The sequence below is a fragment of the Bos taurus genome, chromosome 4 (genome assembly GCF_002263795.3).
Source record: "Bos taurus isolate L1 Dominette 01449 registration number 42190680 breed Hereford chromosome 4, ARS-UCD2.0, whole genome shotgun sequence".
Taxonomy (NCBI): domain Eukaryota; kingdom Metazoa; phylum Chordata; class Mammalia; order Artiodactyla; family Bovidae; genus Bos; species Bos taurus.
Genome location: NC_037331.1, coordinates 116,537,826 through 116,555,097, shown reverse-complemented (window position 1 = coordinate 116,555,097; position 17,272 = coordinate 116,537,826). Strand labels below are relative to the sequence as shown.

At 43.9% G+C, this 17,272-nt stretch overlaps 1 protein-coding gene across 5 annotated transcripts in view; it reads right to left on the bottom strand.

Moving 5' to 3' along the window:
* DPP6 (dipeptidyl peptidase like 6) overlaps positions 1-17,272 on the bottom strand; it is a 1,065,758-nt gene that overhangs the window by 344,521 nt on the left and 703,965 nt on the right.

Genomic DNA, 17,272 nt, shown 5'->3' with positions numbered 1-17,272 from the left:
GTAAATAACCGTATTTCTTAGATATGACGGTAAATAACTGTTGAAAAACTGACTGATGAGCAATAAGCTGGAAATAGTTAAAAAAAAACAGAAGGGATCACAACTGTATTATGTAACCAGTCATTCATTAAGCATTCATAATGGCAACCGCAAACACCACACTGGGTGCCTGAAATCCAAAAACAAGTAGCACGTTCCTTAGGTATTTATTCCCCATATGCCTCACTCGTTCCTGGCTGCTTTCAGGTTGGGGATTAGTCCTCCAGATAAGGATATACCCCAAATTCTGCATGCAAACTACCAGATTCTGACCTCCCCGCCTCCCCTGGATCAGCAGGCTTGGGAGTAAGCACCCGGAATAAGACTTGACCATCCATCCAAAGAGGAGGTATTCAGGTAATGACACCAGCGGGGAGACTTTAGGAACCTGGCAGCTTTTATCCTACTTCCTAAGGCTGAAGTTTCTGGGGATTTAGATCTGCCTCAGAGAGGTTCTCTCATTACAGGCACAAAAATTCATTCATCTACTTTGACAAGACAATAGGCTGTCCACCTTCTGACCTGTGAGTCTGAGCAGATTAAAGCCGGGCAGGAACAGAGACGCAAACGCAGGGAACAGAAGGTGTGGAAGTGGCGGGGGCAGGAGATGGGAAGACCAGGAGGCTGGGACTGACAGAGCCATACAACCATGCACAGACAGCGAGTGGGAAGCTGCGTGTTAAGCAAGGAGCTTGGCTTGGGGAGGCCATCTCTCTGCGGATAGAGGGGTGGGCTGGGGGCGGTGGGGGGAGGCTCAAGAGGGAGGGGCCGTGTGCACACTTACAGCTGAGTCATGCTGCTGAACAGCAGAAACTAACAGTACATTGTAAAGCAAGTATACCTCTCCCCCCGAGACCCCCACTGGACAGGACATCAAACCACCCTCGCTGCTGTTATACTAACAAGACATTCTTTATCTTAACTTTGATGTCCATCATTTATGTAGAATGTTTATTTACGACCCTGCTCTGTGAAATAAAAGATGCCTCCTTTGCTGCCCTTTTCCTGGAGATTCAGGCCCTCATTTCTTCTGGTTTTGTGCTGGGCTGCTGTGTGGGGTTATCATGACTATTAATTAGGGTGTGTAGGTCTGTGCATCCTGCGTGAGGTGGTTTCAGCTCACCGCGTTTTTACACGGGGATGTTTGGTTGTTATGTCTGTTTCTCTCCAGTTCTGGCTGTTGAGCCAGCCTTCACTTCTTGGGCTGTCATAGTGCTTGCTCTCAACAGTACCCTTTGCCTCTTTCAGCTTTCTGTTTCAAAGTCTGTGGCAGGTTGGGGAAACAAAAAAAATTTTTTATATTACAGAATGAAAAAATGATAATCTCTGAATGAAATCCTCAAAGCTTCTAGGATTCTAGCATATAGATTTTGTTACATCTCCTATGGTTTCTTTTTTGTGGCCTCCCTGGGCATGAAAGATTACTGAAATTCGCAGAAACATTGCACACTACCTTGTATCTTGCATATCAAATAGGATTAGTGCGTGTAAAAGTCTTTTGAAATGTACAGGATGATGAGGCTTGAGGTGGCCTTCCTGCTAGACGTGATGGTATGTGGAGCTCTCCTAGGTGCCAATCAAAGCATGTTAAAGCCAATCCTAGTTCTTCCCTCTAGGACTTTCTTATCTGCCTCTGAAGCAGTCTCGAAAAAAGATACACTGCTTCAAGCATGATGCATTTCAGTATAGAAAACAGACAATAAATGAAAATTTTAAAGATTACTAGACATAGATCTAATAAAGTTATACCGTGAACTAGTAATTAAGAAGTAGATTTACAACTAGTTGATAAAGAAGTCCTGGAGCTCTCATGCACATTTAGTGATTAGAGACAACAAAACTGTACTATAAACAGCAAACTTGGTAAGAGACTAGATCTTAATTTTTCCCACCCTAAAAAAGAACATAATCATGTGGCCTTACAGAGGGTGTTAGCTGATCCTACAAAGGCATCATGTTGCAACATATAAATGCATCAAACCAACATGTTGCATACCTTAAACCTGTGTGTTAGTCACTCAGTCGTGTCCGGTTGCAACATATAAATGCATCAAACCAACATGTTGCACACCTTAAACCTGTGTGTTAGTCACTCAGTCGTGTCCGACTCTTTGAGACCCTGTGGACTGTAGCTTGAAAGGCTCCTCTGTCCACAGGATTCTCCAGGCAAGAATACTGGAGCGGGCTGCCACGCCCTCCTCCTGGGGATCTTCCCGACCCAGGGATCGAGCCCGCCTCTTTCACGTCTCCTGCACTGGCAGGCACGTTCTTTACCACTAGTCCCACCTGGGAAGCCCTAAACTTACACAGTATCAAATATATTTCAATTAAAATACAACAAATAAAGCAAGAACAAGAGTAAATATGTCAGACACTCAAATACATGGTCAGAAAATAACTAATCATAGTAAAGCTTACATTTTATCTAAGTAAACACTTCTATGCAGGGATGGATCTAGCTCCACATTTTGGTATCCATAGGAAGCCCAACAAGAATGGAAGACTGCCATTTAAACAAACTTTGGGTCACATGTGAAAAGCCGATCTATTCACTTTCTGAGAAGTTTTTCTTTTCACAAACGATTGTTCTATTCATCAAAACAAAAAGTTGATTTTTTTTTTTTTTTTTTGCCACACTGCATGGCATGCAGAACTTCCCTGACCAGGGATCGAACTCATGCCCCCTGCATTGGAAGCATGGAGGCTTAACCACTGGACCACCAAAAATGTGTTTTATTTTTAAAAAACTACTACTTCCTTGGGTTTTTTTGTTAAATACTTTAAATCTTCTATGACTTAAATAGGGAGAGCCTACAGTGGCAGCGTTGCTGCTGCTGCTGCTGCTGAGTCGCTTCAGTCGTGTCCGACTCTGCGCAACCCCGTAGACGGCAGCCCACCAGGCTCCCCCGTCCCTGGGATTCTCCAGGCAGGAGCACTGGAGTGGGTTGCCATTCCCTTCTCCAATGCGTGAAAGTGAAAAGTGAAAGGGAAGTCGCTCAGTTGTGCCCGACTCTTAGTGACCCCATGGACTGCAGCCCACCAGGCTCCTCCATCCATGGGGTTTTCCAGGCAAGAGCACTGGAGTGGGTGCCACTGCCTTCTCCAGTGACAGCATTACTGTATGCTGTTACTATACTATTACTCTATACTACAGCATTACTATAGAAAGTGCTCCGTTCAAGCCGGGACAGGTGTTTCTGTCAATAGTCAGCCCTCCCTCCTCAAGACACTCTCCGCTGGCCCCTCCGGAGCCTGACGGCTTGTTCACACGGTCAGGCGCTATCTAAGCTACGGACTTACAGCCTGATGCATTCCAAAATCCTCCGAGGAGGGGACAAGCACAAGGGACTGCCATGCTCAGAAGTCAGGCTGAGCCCCGAAGAGCCACAAACGGAAGACCCTGTAAGCGACTCTGACTCTCAGAATCGCACAGAGAAACGGAGCCAGCGCGGAGAGAATGGCCACACTGCGAGGGTGACAGGGCTGAGGGCGGCCGTGCCTGCTGTGCAGGAGGCTGCAGGGCAAAAAGCAGGGGGAACTGAGAAAAGACCCTGCTGGCCAAGGTAACATAACGGAGGAACGTTCAAGCCGGGAGGACTGCAAGGCTGTGAAGCCATTGATGCCTGCAGTGTTTTCAGGAGACTGAGTGGGCTGGTGCTGGTGCAGTAGAAAGTGTGCGCTGAAAATGTCCAGCGAGGAAGGCATAGTCTCCCATATTTGATATTCTGAAATTCCATTAGAAAAATGTCCAGTTGTGGCTTTTCTTTAAATATCCTGCTCACCAGTCAGTACTCTTCACAGTCTAAGAACTGCCTCTCTCGGCATCAGGAATGCTATCAGTAACCCTCCAATTCAGGGCTGCCTCTCCGTCGTTCCAGACCCGCTGGGCCTCGCCAGGAACCTCCAGGTCTCCTGCATTTTCATGTCTGCGGGAGGATTTGCATTATTTCTTCAGCTCAATTTTTATCTCCTGTGTGTCAAGCTCTTTCATTTTGCTGTTTTAAATTTCTAAATAATTAATTTTAATTCCTAATATTCCTAATTAGCTTTATCAAGATCATCTGCTCTTAGGTTCCAAGCTCTTTTCTCAAATTGATAATTTTGAAAACAACTTTTCAGGCATTTTCTGCTGTGCCTAATAGATTTCTATTTCTTCGGAGTCAAGGTCTCACGTGTGTTAAGCTGGTGTCCTGCTTTGAGGGGCTGGTTTCTTTGGGTCCTTGTGATGTACAGTGACAACTCTGAAACGTTTCGCCGTGTTTGGAGGACTCTGACAATTACTACCTCTCAATCCTGCAAGGAGGAGGAAGGAAAGCCATTTTATGGAAAGTAGACCCGAGCTCCTGAGAGGTTAAGTGGCTTCTCTAAAGGTGTGCAGGAGGACAGTAAAGCCAGCATTAACCATATTTGCAGGAGAATTTAAATACTGACATTATTCACAGAATCTGGCTTGCTCATAACATATTCCAGAGCCAGGAAGCTAATAAAATCACAAAACGCAGGTAACGTTTATGATGATCTTGACAGAACACTGCTCTCCAGGTGAAAATGTTTTCTGTAATAAAGAAAAGATTGGGAAAAAGTTTTCAAGGCATACATTTCCTTAACTGGAAAAAACTTGGCCATCAAATCAGATCCCAACGAATGCACCCTACAGTGACGGGCACGCAGCAAGTGGTCACTCCACTGTGAACAGTGTGGGTGATGTCAAGCTCCAGGTGCTTTCAAAACCCGAGAGGAAAAGGACAGTGGTGGGCATGTCAGATGTACATCCACAGGGAGACAGACCCCAGCCTGAGATGCAGAGCAAAACCACTCTAATGCTCAGAATCAGTCACTGGGAAACTCGTGTGTTATGTCCATAGAAGTTGATAATCTGTGTGCGTTTCCATACAGACACCTATGGAAGAACACGTGGAAATCAATTTTTTATTTTTCAGCATCTGCACTGTTAATTCACAAGTTCCAATGACACAGAGTTTGCTGAGAAGCAAGTCGCTGCAGCCTTTTCCATTAACAAGCATCCTAACACAGCTGTGCAGAAAAGGAAACAGCTCAGTGAACACAGAGGGAGCATTTCCCTTCACTGTGCCTGCATGTCAGTGCTAAATGAGCGCTCTGTGCCAGATACGGTTACAGGTTGGGTCCAATAATTCCAATTAGATTTCCTTTCTCTTCTCTTCTAATAGAAAAAGTACAATAAATAATGATGTCTGCTGTACATACTACTCATATTTCTTCAGTAGATTCTTGTCCTAATGAAAGAATAAATTTAGTTATGCTTCACTATCAACGGCTTAGGAACAATGACATTTAAACCAGGTAACATATCAACCACCTCAGATATGCAGATGATGCCATTCTAACGGCAGAAGGTGAAGAGGAACTAAAGAGCCTCTTGATGAGGTTGCAAGAGGGGAGTGAAAAAAACTGGCTTGAAACTCAACATTCAAAAAACTAAGATCACGGCATCCAGTCCCATCGCGTCTTGGCAAACAGAAGGGGTAAAGTGAAAGCAGGGATACATTTTATTTTCTTGGGCTCCAAAATCGCGGGAACAGTGACTGCAGCCACCAAATGAAAAGACGCTGGCTCCTTGGGAGAAGAGCTACGACGAACCCAGACAGCATAGTCAAAAGCAGAGGCATCACTCTGTTGACAAAGGTGCACACAGCCAAAGCTCTGGTTTTCTTCACAGAGTTGGCCCATAAAGAAGGCTGAGCGCTGAACAACTGAGGCTTTTGAATTGTGCTGGAGAAGACTCTTGACAGTCCCTTGGACTGCAAGGAGATCAAACCAGTCAGTCCCAAGGGAAATCAGTCCTGAATATTCATTGGAAGGACTGACGCTGAAGCTGAAGCTCCACTACTTTGGCTACCTGATGCGAAGAGCCGACTCATTGGAAAAGACCCTGATGCTGGGAAAGACTGAGGGCAGGAGGAGAAGGGGACGACAGAGGAGGAGATGGTTGGGTGGCATCACCGACTCGATGGACATGAGTTTGAACAAACTCCAGGAGACAGTGAAGGAGAGGGAAGCCTGGTGTGCTGCTGTTCATGGGGTCGCAAAGAGTCGGACACAACTGGGCAAATGAACGACAGCAACGCTATGATCTAAGTTTAGAAGATTTCCATTATTCCTCTCTAAAATTCCATCAGCATTAGCAGTCACTCCCCATGTCCACCCACTTCTTCCCAATCCTAAGCAATGAAAAATTTGTTTTCTGTATCTATACATTTGGTTACTATGAGTAATTCATATGGAATCATACAATATCTTATCTTTTTTTATTGGTAATTTCATTTTCAAGTTTCTTCCATGTGATAATATGTAATAACATGTACCAGCACTTTATTCCTTTTTATGAGTGAATAATGTTTCAAACCTAAGTGTTGAGCATCTTTTCATGTGCTTCTTGGCTATTTCTGTATTTCCTTTGGAGAATTATCTCCCCTTATCCAGACTGTAAAACATGTGAAGTTGAGAGATTCACTTCACTAGATGTGGCTTAACATACTTTTGCCAATATGACAGCAAGATCAGAATCTCAGGGTGTTCAGTCACATAAAAATCTCACTGAAGAGCCTAACTGTGTAACTCATAATCTTCTCAGCCATCTCAGCAGAAGCCAAACACAGAGATGGGAGTATCTAGCTAACCCCTATGGAGGGGTCTCTGGTCTAATGGAATGAATCCCCGTGACATACATAGGAAACCCACAGGTTCTTAAGAATTGTATCTCTGCAGAAGCTCTGCCAGCTTGGACTGAAAAGGACACAGAGACTATGAAATAAAAGAAGGCTGGCAGACCTCCAGCCTCCTCAGACAAGAAATATGCTGATAAACCTACTCAGCTACAAACTCATGCTGCCTTTCATGAAGAAGAAACATGCCCCCAGAGGACAGAGTTACAATCCGCAGACCATTATTCCCAGGACTTTAAACACACAGGGAGTATGTCCAAGTGAATTTACAAGTGTTTTGGAACTGGTAACCCCTTTTTTCCTTAAAATTTCTCCTTTTTGGAACAGAAATACTTATAACTGTTACCCTATGCCTGTGTCACCATCACTTTCAGGAGAAGACACCACTTATTTCTTTAGTCCCACAGGTTCACAATAGTGATGAATTCCACCCCGGGATAGAGTACACCCAGAGTCTTACTCATAACTCATTGATGATGGTATTTGGGACTGCTGAGCTGATGAAATTTTGGACTTTGAATTGATTCTGGAATAGTTTGAAACTTCTGGGGTCTCAGAACGGAGTGGATATACTTTGTATGTGGGACGGATGTAAATCTTTGAAGGCCAGAGGTCAGACTGTGTAGGCAAAATAATACACAGCAAAGATATCCATGTTGCTCAGTCGTGTCCGACTCTTTGTGACCCCATGGACTGCAGCAGAGCAGGCCTCCCTGTCCATCACCAACTCCCAGAGTTAGGTCAAACCCATGTCCATTGAGGCGGTGATGCCATCCCACCATCTCATCCTCTGTCGTCCCCTTCTCCCGCCCTCAATCTTTCCCAGCATCAGGGTCTTTCCAATGAGTCGGTTCTTCGCATCAGATGTCCATATGTACTGGTGTTATGGACTGAACCGACTCCTCTCTCTCCAATGCACATGTGGAAGCCTGAGTCTGCATGTGACTGTACTGGTGACAGAGCCTTGAAGGAGGCAGTAAAATGAGATTGTAAACGTGAGGCTCTGGTCTAGTAGCCCTGGTCTCCTTGTAAGGAGACAGGACAAGAGACAGAGCTCTCTCTCTCTCTCTCTCCCCCCTCTGCAAATTCAAGCAGAGAAAAAGCAATGTGAGACCCAGTGACCAGGTCCATCTGCAGCCGGGAGGAGAGGCCACACTAGAAACCAACCCTGCTGGCCCTTCACCTGGGGCTTAAAGACTCAAGAACCGTGAGAAAATACATTTCTGTTGTTTGGACCCGCTCTGTGGCTTCATTAGGTCAGCCCAGGCAAGTAATCCACCTAGCATTTTCAAGATTTCAATTTCCAGAGTTTTGCTGCCAGTGCCTAAGAAATACAATTAATATTTGAACATAGACCTCGTATTCCGTGTTCTTTCTACAACTACCCCTAAATGCATTAGCATTATCTACACAATTTTTTCATTTTGTCTGCAATGAAGATAGTTTTTCTTTTTAATTTCAAATAGAAACAATCCATTACGATTGCTAAGAAAACGGGTCTGTTTACTAAAGTCAAGGTCCAGGTAAGAATAAACTAGCTGCAGCTATCGGAGAGTCTATTTGATCTGAATGCCTCTAGATAAGCTGCTTAGTGACAAAGTACTACAATTTCTCTCTCTCTGGCTTTGTCTGCATTGTCAAGTTTTAAAGAGAAAATACATGTCTAAGCAAAATATTGTCAACGTTTTAAATAAATTATCCATTTAAAAATTTACTTATCTATTTGGAATAACTTCTCTTTTTAATTTTTCACAGATTTTTAGGTGATTATCCATAGGCTTTTGGAGAAGGAAATGGCACCCCACTCCAGTATTCTTGCCTGGAGAATCCCAGGGACAGAGGAGCCTGGTGGGCTTCCTTCTACGGGGTGGCACAGAGTCGGACGCGACTGATGTGACTTGGGGGCGGCAGCAGCGTCCATAGGCTTCGTAGTAAATGGTAAAGCTGCAACCCATTCTTGATACTTAGATGAATTCATTGTTTTCAATACAGAAGCAAAACACTTTTGCTTTTAAAGATCTGTGTTCTTTTTTGTAAGGACAGTTGATTTACAGTGTTGTGTTAGAATTTTCCATTTTAAAACCAACCGTTTGGTGGGAGATTTTATTAAGTGGGACGGTGCACACGTCACCAATGAGAGCTGGGAGAAAGAGCTGGAGGGACCACGCAGGATGGAGCAGAAGACCGTGTGGGCACTAACTTCTCTCTCTTGTCTGGTGAGAAGCCAGGAGACTCCACTAAGATCAGCAGAACAAGAAATGCATTTGCAAAGACATTTTCATAGGAATTTATGAAACAGATCTCTAGAGCAGCGGTCCCCAACCTTTTTGGCCTCAGGGATGGGTTTCATGGAAGGCAATTATTCCACACATGGGGGAGGGTGTGGGAGGATGGTTTAGGGACGATTCACATCCAGCACATTTGCTGTGCACTTTATTTCTAAGCTAATGCTGCCGCTGACGTGACAGGAGGTACCGGCCCACGGCCTGGAGGTTGGGCGCCCCCGTCTAGCGGAACTGAAAATAACCTGATAGTTTCTCCAACCCAGAGTGGAGAAAAGGAAGCAGGAGGAAATGAGTTAAATGTTCTACGTGGATGGCAGGCAGTCTGTGAATATTGATATATGAATGTAATATTACAAGGACAGAAATAAACACCGGAAGAATTAAAATCAGAAATGGTCCAGAGTAATGATACCCAGGGACTGGTTGTAGCCCGGATAGTACGGAGAAAGTATTACTTTTATTTTAATTGTAATTGTTAATACCTTTTTCACTGTTTGTTTCCCTGTTTATTCATATTATTTGGGCGATAAACATTAATAAAGTTATATTCTGATCATAAAAATAAACTCATACCCAAATTAATTGCCTGAATGAGCATGCGTCTTCATGACGTGCCAACACCAAGTCAGCTAATTTCGTTTCCTGGAAGCACAGGGGTCTCTGTGAACAAAGAGTGCGGCTCCCAGCAGAGAAACGGTGGGCAGGGCAACACTTTACCCAGAGGCAAGAGCAGGCATGTCCAAGGCAACGTCCAACCCAAAACATCGGTGTCACAACAGCAAACACCCGAACACGTTTAAGGGGTGATTTAGTTTCGGGAACCTCATCTTCTGCCACACAAAATGACTGTTTCTTAATTTGAAATTTATTGACTTTATTGATCGACCTGTATTTATTTTAATTTGGTTCTTGCTCTTAAGTTTATATGAATTGTTAAGTAGAGTCTGTATGTGTTTAATGAATGTTTTTCTTGGGTTCCAAAATCACTGCAGGCGGTGACTGCAGCCATGAAGTTAAAAGACACTTGCTCCTTGGAAGGAAAACTATGACAAACCTAGACAGCATGTCTAAAAGCAGAGACATCACTTTGTCAACAACTGTGCACAGTCAAAAGCATGGTTTTTCCAGTAGTCATGTATGGATGTGAGAGCTGGACGATAAAGAAGGCTGAGCACTGTGGAGCTGGAGAAGGCTCCTGAGAGTCCCTTGGACAGCAAGATCAAACCAGTCAATCCTAAAGGAAATCAACCCTGAATATTCATTGGAAAGACTGATGCTAAGGCAGAAGCTCCAGTACTTTGGCCACCTGATATGAAGAGCCACCTCACTGGAAAAGACCCTGATGCTGGGAAAGATTGACGGCAGGAGGAGAAGGAGACAACAGAGGATGAGATGGTTAGATAGCATCCCTGACTCAATGGACACGAGTTTGAGAAAACTCCAGGAGATAGTGAAGGACAGGAAAGTCTGGCATGCTGCAATCCATGGGGTCGCAAAGAGTAGGACACGACTGAACAGCAAAAATAATAAAAAGAAATATGTCCGTGTGGAAGGCAGACACCGTCTGTTCCTCTCCAATTTTTAAAAAGGCAAGTGTATACCTTAATGTGAATGAATTTCAGCTCCTTTCCTGGTGGTCGAGATGATAAAGAGTCACATTCTGAAGCTGAGAGGAGCGCCCCGGGGTGTGGGTGCTCAGTGGGAGCGGCCAGGGAAGCAGAGCTGGGCCTCACGGCGAGGCCGTCGCTGGGGCCACGGTGTCCAAAGTGTCCAGTGCCTCTCCCTAGTCCTGCTGGCTCCGGGATCCACTTACATGCCTGCCTTCAGGATGTGGCCACCGTAAAATCACGGAAGGCATTTAGTAATACTTCCCTTTGTTATCCGTTGCTTTGGACTGTTTTAACACGTTGCCACAGATCTGATCATTTAAAAGAGAAATTTATTTTCCCGTGGTTTTTGGAGCCCAGAAGTCTAAAATCAGTTTCAACGGGCCAAAATCAAGGTAGGCTCCTTGGTAGCTTTAGGGGACAATCTTTTCTATTTTAAAAATGCTTTAATTGGAGGAGAATTGCTTTACAGTTATGCTGGTTTCTGCCATACAACGTGAATTGGCCATAAGCACGTACACGTGTGTGTGTGTGTGTCTGTGTGTGTGTGTGTGTCTCTGTGTGTGTGTGTGTATATCTGTGTGTCTGTGTCTCTGTGTGTGTATGTGTCTGTGTCTGTGTGTATGTGTCTGTGTCTGTGTGTGTGTGTCCATGTCTGTGTGTATCTGTGTGTCTCTGTGTGTGTCTATGTGTGTATGTGTCTGTGTGTGTGTCTATGTGTGTGATTTGTGTGTGTGTGTTATCTGTGTGTCTGTGTGTGTGTGCCTGTGTGTGTGTGTGTCTCTGTGTGTGTCTGTGTCTGTGTATCTGTGTGTGTGCCTGTGTGTGTGTGTCTCTGTGTGTGTCTGTGTCTGTGTGTGTATCTGTGTGTGTGTCTATGTGTGTGTTATCTGTGTGTGTGTGTCTGTGTGTGTGTGCCTGTGTGTGTGTGTGTGTCTCTGTATGTGTATCTGTGTGTGTCTGTGTTTGTCTGTGTGTCTGTGTCTGTGTGTCTGTGTGTGTGTGTGTCTCCACCCTCTGGAGCCTCCCCCCCCCAGCTTTTCTTTGTCTCTTCCAGCTTTCACTGCTCTGGGTGCTCCATGACTTGGGGCCGAATCACTCCAGCCTGACTTGTGGTCGCATGGCCTTCTCTCCTGTCTCTTTGTCACATTTCCCTCTGCCTCCACTCACAAAGGCACAAATAATTTCGTTTATGACCCGCTGGATAGTCCAAGAAAACCCTGCATCTCAAGCCACTCAACATAACCGCATCTGCAAGGAAGCACACCCCTAGGATGACGTTCCAGGCGTTAGGACGTGGGCGTCTCCTGGCACCTGCGTTTTTCCTGCCTCATCCCTCTCAACCTTTGCTCCCATTTCCAACTAATCCACCACTTGATAAGGCAGCCTCTGAAAATGCAACAGTCATACATTTCCTGAACGTTTAAAAGGATATTGAAAAAAAAAAGAATCTGGATAAAGGAAAGTGATGGGGAAAAAAAGACTGATTAGATCTGAGGTTCTATAAAGTACTGCTTAACCTATTTTCTGTGATTTTATTACCTCACCTAAAAGCACAGGTAATCAGGGATTTGGGGAGTACGAAACATCAGCCCAAGAAAGTGCATATATCTATTATTCCTCCTTAAGCGATCAATGTTGCTGAACCAGGGTTTAAGGTGAGAGTTATGTCTCAAAGAGAAGGCAGGTGATTTAACTTCCTCCTCTTCAGTCCCCCGAGCTGCCTAGTTCATTGTGGACAACTTCTCTCTAGTTCTCTGGTTTTATTATTTCATCGATTTCTGTGCTCTGACCTATACGAGGAAACTCAGCTTAGACTCCTGAATTGCTACCTTTGGGTCCTGACCAGTCAGAGTCTTCCTTAAAATAGCACCTCCTGGATCAGCTAGCCCCTTTAACACATGGTCTCAAAGGCTCCCAAAATCCACGTGAAATTTACCAACAGGCTCTCCTCTAAGCCAAGCAGTAGACTCCAGAGAAAACCAGAGTGCCAGGATAAGACACACTCCTTTTCAGGGCTTACAGGCAACTGTGCCTTTAAAGTAGAATGCATAATGTAGCAACACTTTGAAAAGTGCCCCTTTATGGATAAATATGGAGGCACACCTGCCTTAACTTAGAGTCTTCATGCAAGTATGAATAATAAGCATCTACCGTCATCCTTGCGATAAGTGGCTCTTTAAGGATTCAATAAATAAGCAAGATTCACCTAACAATCCTTCTAGAACTAATGATGAAAAGTCAGAGGAGAGACTGTTAAGATTCTCCTAGGGACCCACTTCTCAAGACTCTGGAAGCTTGCAACTAACTGTAAGGTTAGTAGCAGTATAAATTAATTCTTTCTTTCATGAGAATCTGTCAGAACTCCCTCTTTTCACATTTGTTTCAATTTAAAGAACGGTGCAAACTCACCATTCAAGTTCAAGGGATGCAGACCTCATTCCTCAAGTATTTCATAAACTGAGGAGTCTCATTACTTACTGTGGCAGGCACTAGGTTGCCTCCCCAAGAGCCACAGCCCTCTGTCAATTCAGCAGAGGTGAATTTCCATGAAATACATGCTCTCTCAACCCTTACAGCTAAGGGTGTTCATCTAATATCGTTATATGAACAAGCTGCCTCCTGGCTAGTTTTGGAAAAAGACAGAAATACATTAGGCAGGTTCCAATTTTCCCTTCCTTTTTGTGAGGGTATGAGATGAGATGCATGGTGCCACTGCAGCTACTTTGTCAACATGAAGAGGATAGCAGCAGAGAAACATGGTCTTTGAGCCACTGAATCATCCTGGGATGGCTAGGTCTGGACTTCTTGTTTGGGAAAACATGATAAACACCTACCATTTGAATGACAGTATTTTAGTTAGGTATTTTGTTCTGTATGGATAAAAGTACTCTAATGGATACCTACTAACATCTGAGCTTGGATAATTGCTCAAGATGATTTTAAGATGGTTAATGGCCTGACTAGATCCATGAGCTTCCTGAAATGTATCCACATTTTTATAAGCCTCTCCCCCTTCCAGTGGCAAGACCAACTGTTGTTCAGTGTCTAAGTCCTGTCAGACTCTTGTGACCCCATGGACTGCAGCACTCCAGGCTTCCCTGTTCATCACTATCTCCCTGAGTGTGCTCAAACTCATGTCCAAAGAGTCAGTGATGCCATCCAACCGTCTCATCCTCTGTTGCTCCCTTCTCCTCCTGCTCTCAATCTTTCCCAGCATCAGGGGAAATGATAAGATCATCTGTGGGTTTATCACAATAAAAGCAGTTGGGATGTATAAGTTGTTCCAGATTGTAGGAGCCATTAGAGTACAATCTGGAAGTCAGTGCCTCAGACCCTCCTAACACCCGTCACACCCTGCCAGTGCTTCCAGGCCAGGCATCTGCTGTCCAGCAAACATGCCAGGCTCATTATGGTTCACGGTGACCTTCCTTCTTGGATTTCCTCCCATTAACACAGGTATGTCTTTCAAAATCTTCATCCTCCAAAATATCTTCCACCCATGCTTCCTGTCCTCGGCGATTTCTCCTGTATTCTGGATTGTCATAACAGATACTATCTGTACCTCCCATTTATCGCACTTGGTCTTCCTTAGCACTGGCACATTAATTGCAATCAGAAACAGCAGCAAGAAGAGGAGCAAAAATAGAGACACACACTCTTTACTCAGGTCATCAGCTGGCTGGTGGGTGTGCACAGAATCTACAGACACAACCACAGATGCCCTAGTGCAAACAAAGAACACCAGAGACCTATAAAGTACCCCACATGTCCCATGACAGGACACCTGGTCATAGTCATTGATAATAGATGGATGATGACAGGCCTGGGACATGGGGGGCGAGTTTAACGTAGGAAGGAGAACAGAGAGAAAATGCCTATAAAAAATTGGCAGGAAACAATATTTCTACAAGAAAAACCCCAATAGGAAATAGTAAGGCAGATATCACTTGTTATGAAATGAACAAAAGTTATTAAATTACTGGTATTGTGCAATTTCCATAGGGATGATATGAGATCTCATGAGGAGAGAATCCATCATCAGTTGAAAACTGGGTACAAACAGGACTTAAAATATAACATTAAAACACATATATGGCAAAACCAATACAATATTGTAAAGGAATTAGCCTCCAATTAAAATAAATAAATTTAAATTAAAAAAAAAGTAAAAGTAATATCAACAAGGAAAAAAAATAAAACGCATGAACACACTGAACAAAAGAACCAGGTATAAAAAATACACATTACACAATTACATGAATAATGTAAATGTAAAATATATGACATTATGCAAAATTATTTTATGATGTTAGAAATTAGGCTACCTTTGGGGAGATGAATGATGAGAAAGGGCGTGGGGTAGCTTTGGGGATACTGGCTGCATTCTGGTATTTTTGGATTTGGGTGCAGGCTATGTAGTCTGTTCAGTTTGAAAATTCATTAAACATTAGAATATTATATGCACATACATAATGTTTTTAAAACAGAATTTTAAAAAGATAGGCTTGAAACACTGGGTTACCACTTCACGCCAACCAGAAGGACCAATCAGAAAATCTGAGACGCTGACAACACCAAATGCTGGGGAGCGTGTGGAGCACTGGGAACTCTCATTCACTGCTGGTGGGGATCACCGTGCTGCACGTCCTCGGGAAGACGGCTTGGTGGTTTCCCACAGGACTACACACACTCATCAGACAGTCCACTGATCATGCTCCTTGGTAACCACCAAAGGAACTGAAAATTTATGTCCCACCCAGAACCTTCATGCAAATGTTCACAGCAGCTTTTTTCATTACCATCAACACTTGGAAGCAATCAAGATGTTTTTCAGTGGGTAAATGGATCGAGAAACTGAGGTACAGCCAGACAATGGGATATTATTTAGTGCTGAAAAAGAAATAAGGCTTCCCTGGTGGCACAGTGGTAAGGAATCTGTCAGCCAATGCAGGAGAACAGGTTTGATCCCTAGTCCAGGAAGATCCCCTGGAGAAGGAAGTGGCAACCCACTCCAATATTGTTGCCTGGAGAAACTCATGGACAGAGGTGCCTGGCGGATTACTGCCCGTGGGGGCGGGGGTCTCAGAAGAGTAGGACACAACTTAGCAACTGAAAAACAGCAACAAGAAAGAAATAAACTATCAAACGATGACAGTCCCTCCAGGAAGGAACCTTAAGTGTACACTGCTAAGTGAAAAGACGCCGATCTGAAAAAGGGTACATACTGTGTGATCCAACTAGATGGCATTCTGGAAAAGAAAAAACTACGAAGACGGTATCTTCTGTAGTTTTGGAAGGAACCCGCTTGTCAGTGCAGGAGACCTAAGAGACGTGGGTTCAATCCTTGGGTGGGAAGATCCCCTGGAGGAGGAAATGGCAACCCACTCCAGTATTACTGTCTGGAGAATCCCATGGACAAACGAGCCTGGCAGGCTACAGTCCACAGGGTTGCAAAGAGTCAGACATGACTGAAGTGACTTAGCACGCACACATGGAAACAGTAACAACAACAAAAGTCAGTGGTTTCCAGGCATTACAGGGGAAGGCAGAACGAATACACAGGGCACAGAGGACTTTTAGGGCAGTGGAACTGCCCCATGTGATACGGTAAAGGCCGATGCATGCAATTATACATTTGTCCGATGCCGCAGACCGTGCCACACTGAGGTGAACCTCACCGTCAACCATGGACTTTGAGTGACGACGACGTGTCAACGCAGGTTCATAAACTGTCAGAGGCACCGCCTGGGGAGGGATGTTCGTGATGGGCATAACCATGCATGTCTGGGCATGCAGAGGCTATCCCCTGGGTAACTCTACCTTCCTCCCACTGTTGCTGGAACCTAAAACTGCTTTTAAAAAGCCAAGTCTATTAAAATAATCCATGGAAATTTTGTTACAGAACTTAGATAACTAGCAGTAGCAATTATTAAGCGGAAGGATTCTCTTATATGTAATTTTAACATATAATTTTCCCATATAAACCCATCTCCTCTTATTTTGACTGTGGTGCAATTTCAGAATGCTTGATGGCTTCTGACTTGGATGCCCTTACATTCTCTTATAGCAGAATCTAATTTATGAGCTGTATGCCAATTTGCTAGATTTCTCTCCCTCTCAATAAAGCCTATTGGGTCCAATTGAACATTTTCTAAAAAAGGTAAGCTGAGAGCTAGCAATGCACTTATAGACATTAGATATAAATCAGATAGTTATGAAATTTCCATTCAGTAAAAATCATCTCTACATTTTGTTCCCACCCAAAAGATTAATGAGTCTTATATTCTGATAACCTCTGCTTAGCCTTAAAAGTTTACCTTCAATAAGATTTCCAAATACCCAAGGCTTTTCGTTTTTTATACCACCTAAAGTATCCTAATGTTTTCCGTCACAAACCACTGTCCATCTTCTCTACAGAGAAAATCCATAAAAGTCAAATGTCAGGGATATTTTAATGCAAATATGATCCTGGTGGGTTTTTAAGCTCCTACAACCATAATTGTGGTACTAAAGATTATCAGAGTCCTTTTCATCAGAATACAAGAGTTATAGCTGCAAAAAAAGGCATATGCTGTGTGTGACCTATCGCAGACATATATTTAATATCTGAAAATAAAAAAGGCAACTTTGAGTC